The sequence below is a fragment of the Patagioenas fasciata genome, chromosome 13, assembly GCF_037038585.1.
Source record: "Patagioenas fasciata isolate bPatFas1 chromosome 13, bPatFas1.hap1, whole genome shotgun sequence".
In the NCBI taxonomy this organism is placed as follows: domain Eukaryota; kingdom Metazoa; phylum Chordata; class Aves; order Columbiformes; family Columbidae; genus Patagioenas; species Patagioenas fasciata.
This window is the reverse complement of record NC_092532.1, coordinates 11,361,027-11,368,045: the sequence shown is the minus strand read 5'-3', so window position 1 is coordinate 11,368,045 and position 7,019 is coordinate 11,361,027.

Sequence of the window (7,019 nt, the reverse complement as noted above, 5' to 3'; positions counted from 1 at the left end):
TGTTATTAATGCTTGTAGTTAGGCTGTGCATCAAACCCACCAGGTATCTTCTGCTCATACAGCGTTTTCACCTCCAGTTTTGCTTTCATTCACAAGGTAACCTCAGTACTGCTGTTTTCCTTACACTTCCTGACATGTTGCCATTGTAAAAGCCATGGGGATATTACAAATACTGACCTAATGTTTAATGAGGCAGTTGGCTAGCTTAAAGGGATATATGTGTGTGCATGTGTGTGTGTATATATATATATATTTAATTGAAGGTATATCATTCTGTTTCTCCTAGACAAGTTACTTAAGGCACATGCATGTGCACAGAGACAATACTCCCTTTTTTCTTCTGCAATACATTTTGCTGTCAGTTGTGTAACCTTTCTTTTCAGTTTGTTAATCAATTACACTTCGGGCTTCATCAGAGGGGTCTAAAGTACAACAGCAGCTGCTATTGTTACAAGGCAAAGAACAAATTGATTGATGGTGGGTAATCAAAGTAATATAGAGACTTGGCGTAGGTAGTATTTACTTTACATCTGTCACTTAAGACATTTTACTGCCAATCAGTGCCTTCAGAAGGCTGGCTGGAACAATAGAGGTCTTTCTACTTAATTCCTCCTATTGACTAGGGCTTACACTGACAAAGTTCACTTGCTATGTAATCCTCAAGGCATGCACTCGCTGCTGCAGCCAAGTTTTTAGATATATATCCCCTTGTGTCAATGAATTGGAAAAAAACAGCTCTTTGGAGCCAAAGCATTGAAGGTGGTCCCTGAAACACAGCCCGTGACAGTGTACAATTGGCGTTGTCCGCTTTGGAGGTGTCAAAGTGATAGGAGGGCTTACAGGAACCCTCCCTGCAGCTGCTGGAGATGTGAAAGGCCTTTGATGGTTCACTGGTGACCACTGTTTGCAGGTCAAGTCTGGCCAGGAAGATCCTATGCAATAACAAATGTGAGGGGTGTTGGTGGGAAGCAGAAGGAGGGGTTCCTTTTTCTCCATTTCTTCTCTTTTCTTTTTTCCTTTTTGTCAGTTGTTTTGTTACTGCAGAGCCTGGCATTTATAAGATGACTCAGAAAAGCCACAGACCAGGACGGGAGTGGGGAAGCAAGAAAACTATGAAAAACGCCTTGTACATTTTCTCCAATATTTGGTCCCTTGTCCCCATTAATGTTGTTTTTTGATGCTCAATGCCAGGACCGGCGGGGTGCCAGCCACAGAAGTGTCATCATCAGGGGGGGACATGAAGCTGCTTTCATCCCTCCTGGTTAAGGTGAGGAGTGTGGTGAGAACTGGAAAGGATGAAAATGTCTCTTTTGAGCTGGAAGTCATCGGTACCTACAGTGTATTCAGCTTTCAGTCAGACACTTCCCTGACCTAGAAAAATGAGGACACCTGAATTAGCGAGCAGTTTAGGATGGTGGGGCTGCAAGGCAAGATTCACTCCTGTTTACAGGGCAGCTGAGTGTCTGATCAAAGTCCACAGGAATTGAATGGAAATCCTCTTTTAAACCAGAGTTTTAGGGAAGAGCACCTGAAGATAAATTAATTTAGGTTATACTTCCGAATATCAGAAAAAATGCACTTTGATGTATTTACAGCCTTAACACAAACACATCCTCCCTCCGCTCCACTTTAAAAAATATTTTTTCCTTTTTTTTTTTTCCCTGCAACCCTCCTGGACATTCATCCATGGGGATTTAATGGACATTTTGCCTGTAGCTGGTGCTGTCTCAGTTTCCCAGTGCTCTTGGCACTTGATTCCTGCAGTGATTCAGCTGCTGGGTTAAACACCAGAGGAGAGCCTTTCGGTTCCGGGCTTTGCAGCTCCTTCTCTTGCACAGCAAGGTTGGATCTCTGCCCCCCCTTAAAACACGCATGGAGCTGCTACAGCCCACTGCTGCTGAGGATTTATCAGACAGGTCACAGTACTCTAGTAATTAATAAATTCAGCCAGAGAAGCCACAGCATTTTCATACACTAAACACCAAAGTGAGAGCCTTGCTGCTCTAGAGGTTTCACTTATTGGCAGCTTTCTGTCTCACAAATGGCTTTTTCTCCTTAATGCACCATCTTGATGCACAATATCCTCAAGAGAGCTGAAAGCAGGGAACCAATGGGGTTTCCTGGGTTCCAAGACCCTCTTCTCCAAAGAGATTTTCTCCCTCTCTCCCCCCTTTTTTTTTTTTTTGTAAGGGTGGTGGGGAAGAAGTGAAAAAAAGAATCCTGGGTGTCTGCCAAAATAACTAGCTAACTTCCAAGACATATCTGTCAGTAAGCTCGCTCTGGAATTTCCTCTGCATGTACTGGAGGGTTCAATTTTTCCATAAAACCCAGTATTATGTAAGGGGCACTGACAAATGTTTCCAGTTGGATCCTGAGACTGCAAACACGTTTGCGGAGGACTGACAAGAGATAACAACACAGGTTCCCAGATCCCTGGAGTCACCCTGGAGTCAGAGCAAACTTGCAGCTCTTCTAGTTCTCCATTAATCAAAAAGAACCAGAATTAAGGGCCCGAGATTTAACCAGTCCAGTTTAGATTATAATAGAGATAAATAGGGCTGAAATGGATTTAAATGGCGTTAGTGTGTAAATGACAACACAGTGACAAAACAGATTATCATGGCACCCAGCTCTCCCCAGCACCTAGAGCTGAGGAGCACGTTTGCAAAACGAGCATGATTGTTCTGAAATATCCCCAAATATTGCATATCTGTGTACAGCCGGGATTTCAGTGTCAGCACATTTTTCAGCTTTCACTGAGGGCTTGGAATGGCAGCGGGTGTTTCAAGGTCAAGGCTAGGAGACATTGGCAGAGCTCTGCGTGGGAAAGCTTGACATTGCGAGATGTCTGGTTGTAACCATCGCAGTCAGACTGACCTCCCCAGGAACCAAATTCATCTTGTAATTAAATGGGGGAAAGTAAAAAACTGGTATCTAAGTTTGTAGCTAAGAAAAAGTCCAACGTGTAATCATATACGTGTATATATAGACACACATGCCATCTCTTCCATAAAAACCACACATATATAAGCATCAGTATGGTTTTCAAAAATAGAAGTGATACATGTAGATTAAATATAGTAAGATAATTGTAAATTATTCTTTGCTCCCTTTCTTGAATAACTATAGGGTTAGCTGAAAGGCTTGAAAGACTGGAGTTGAAGACCATATTGGATACATAAGCATGGGGCAGCTCAAAAACCTGCTTCAGTCTCCTGTCACTATCCCAACAGTCTCCAGGTAGCACTTTGCTGGTTAAAAAAGAAATGTGAGCAGAATACAGGCACTAAATGGGTTTTTACCACCCCTGGTTTACAGTTCCTAAACACATCTTGCAGGCAGTGCTGTGAATCAGGATGCCCCACAGTTCCCACTTCTCAAAGCATCAGACTCAGAGCTGGCACGTGATTTATCCCAACAAAAGAGATCCTGCAGAAAAATGATCAATTCCTTCCATCTCCCCAGGTTAAACACATTCCCTGCGGCCAGCACCATGCAAGCTCAACCTGAGCTCTGGCTGTCACAAACCCTACCGACCCTAGAGACTTCAAACCACACTTGGAGAAAGTCTCTTGTCACCTCCTCTACCTGGTACCATCACCTGCAGGGATGCTACATGAGCTGGCAACTGCTGGGGCTGCCAGGCTCACCCACACCATGCAAAACATGCTTTAATCTGCAAATCCATTCAAGCTCTCTGTGATATTCTCCTATATTTCCAATGTCAGCCCAGAGTGAGCAAGGAAATCACGTCAATTATGAGCTATTTTGCCATGATGCTGTGCTGGAGACCTTTCCCTGACACCATGCAGATCAGGTCTCCACCACTTCCAGCAAGTTCAAGGCAAGGAAAGGGTGAAGCAAGCTGCATTGCTGATAGGTAAAAGGTAAAAGTTCACAAGTCCACACGCACACATGCCGAATACTTCATGAACTTAGAGGGATATGGTTTCAGATCGCGCCGCTGGAATGCAGCCCCGGCTGTGAGGGCTCGGAGCAGACGGGACAAGGGGGTGATAGAGCCAGGGCTTCACACAAACATGTTGCACCCATGGATGGTGCTGGGGAAATGGAGATGGGGAAAAAAAGTGAGAAAAAGGGGACTGCTGGAGTGGGGTAATGCTGTTCTGGTAGATTCCCCCAGAGGGAGAGGAAGGGGAGCACAGGGAGATGTTGCGGGCTGTGCTTGCTCCAGCTCATGCTTAAGTTCTGGTAGTTTTATTGATCCCAAAGGGAACAAGCTTGAGCTTTTTCTGTCTGAATCTACCTAGAAATTATGCCCAAATACCTGGTCCTTGTAGGTTGATCACCCAGCTGATTCTAGTTAAAAATTCAATAGCCATTTCTTCCCTCTGAATGAATAATAGTAATTCATACGGTCATAAACGATTTATTTTTTTTTCTTAAGAAAGCTCTCCTTGATATTCAGCCACTGGTTGTCAAACAGAGGCTCATTTCCTTTCCTGTTAATAAGTACCGTCTCTTTTTTTTTTTCATTTTTTCTTTTTTTTTTTTTTTAACCCAGACTTTTTGGAGCATTACATCACCGTGCACAAAATTATGTCAAGGCTGGATGGAGATAATTCACATCCTGTCAGGTCTGACATAAGAGAGTGGGCTACCTTCCAGCAGGGTAAAATATGAAAGGGAAAGTAAAATGGGTCTGTTCTAGTGTAAATGAGGGTGAGTGAATACCGGACATATGGATTTGGAAGGTAATTGAGGAAGAAGGTTACGTGTTTAACTTCTGCTCCACTTCACCTCTACTGATTATGCCTTAAAAGCTTCATGTCATGACCATTTGCCATTTAAATACCTACAATGAGTTACAACTCGCATTAATACTCACTGGTCATGCAATATGTTTGGATGGTGTTTGGCCACTTTGTCCCAAAACGGAAGGTAAAACTGACCTAAAAATGATCAGAGCCAAAAGTTGTGACCCAGAAAAGGCAAAATGAAAACGTTCGGTCAGAAGCAACATTCAACATTTCCTCAAAACTCTGCAGTCATCATGGGTCCCCAAGCCATGCAAGGTGACGTTTTGTCACCCTCACTACTCGGAAGCTTTTTAAATTTTTAATCTGAGCCTTCCTTGTTGTAAAGCAATCCCATTTCTTCTTGTATCATTGGCCCATGGATATAGAGAACACACCACTCCATGCTCTCCGAAGCAGTTTTTGGGTACTTAGACTTAAAAGCACTGCTAGTATGGAAAATAGCCTGATTATTGTCCCCTTTTAATTGATAGACACCTAATACTGTTTTCATTAGACTCAGGATGAAGCCAGAGCCTGAAGTTTGCTCTTACTCCACAGTTAACAGAGAAAGGCAACCAGAAACTGTAATTTCAGATTCTGCTGCCCACATTTCTCCCTCAGGACTCTGCTCTGAGATTAAAATAAGGAAGAATCCAAAAATCACAGTTTATAAAAGAGACTATTATTTTGCATCAGGACAGTTTTAAATGCAAGCTGTGATTACTTGAAATAAAACTCTTTTCTGGAGATACGTCAGTGTTATTTAATGAGTGGGATTTCTGTTCTGATCTTCCCTGAGATCTCAACTCTATCAGTATAAAATCAGAGAAAACTTCAGAATTTGGGCAGATTTACTTTGGATTTACTGTAAGTAAGGGAGAAGCAATATTGCACACGAATCTCAGCTATAACTGGCAACTCAAAATAAATTCACTAAGTACTTTAGTAGCTTTAGGACGTCACATTTTGCCTGAAATTACTACTATGTGACAAATTTTGAGGGCATCTGAAACAGGAGCAGTTTTAAAATTAAAAATCTTGCAAGTAATTTCTATTTCATGTTTGTGCTACAAACTCTTCAGAGTCCTTCACATCCATTTGGTTCCTGATTTTTAATGAAGTCATCATAAACCCACAGCAAATTTAGTCCAAGGAATTCCAATAAAACCTTTAGGAAAAAAAAAAAAAACCTCCAACATGCTATATCTGAAATGACAAGTGTATTATTACAATCAAATGTAGGTTGACTAATGCTTATTAGGGGTTAGGGAAAAATGGGTTTTAATTCATGACAGCTGATATTTTTTTTTTAACAAAAAGGATTATTTACCTGTCTGAATCAAATTATGTTGTTTGAATCTGAACAGTTAAGGCTAAGGGAAAGGTAAAATGCAACTGAGAATAGTTATCCTCCCATTTTAACATAAGAGCAGTTAAACAAAGAGCCATGTATTTAAGAGTGAAAGCAAGACTATGTCATTATTGCTTGTGCAGAAATGTGCAGAATTCAGTAAAGGCGATGGAAATGTGGGGTTTGCATATGCTGCACATAGGGGGTTTTCATTGTGGAACTTTTCACTACCTCATTTCAGGCACTTTATTGCTCCTCCAATTTCATTTTCTGTGTAATTTGACAAAATTACAAGTTCCTCACCCCCGCAAAGATGCCTTTTCTTTGAAACTGTAAATTCCTGATTTCAAACTCCAGCTTCATAATGCACCTTTAAAACAAATTGAACCCATATTTCCACAGCAAAGGAGTTATGTTAAATAGGAATTAAGGTTTCTTGCAGAAGGGTATGTGTCTGTTCTTGTACCAAAAAAACAAGTAGGTTCCATGTCTGATGATTTTGCTGTTTACAACCATAGGCCCACTCTATGTTTATTAAGATAATCCATTTAATTATGATCAAGCTTTCAGACCTGAAGTGCTAGGGTACATCCTGACACAGCAAGCATAAATTTTTCACAAATGGTACAGAAAACATCCTTCTCCCTTTTTCTGCCTCTCCAGTGATGCTCAGCTATGAGCCATCATAAACTATCCCTAGAAATGCTATTTGCTTTGGCCACTAAAGCAAATGTATTGGAAATATTAATAAGCAGGAAAAAAAAAAATCTTTCCAAGAAATACCCATGTTTATGACCCATGTACCCAAGAAATATCCATGTTTATGACCATGAGCCAGCACTGTGCCCTTGTGGCCAGGAAGGCCAATGGCATCCTCGGGTGTATTACAACGGGGGTGGTCAGTAGAT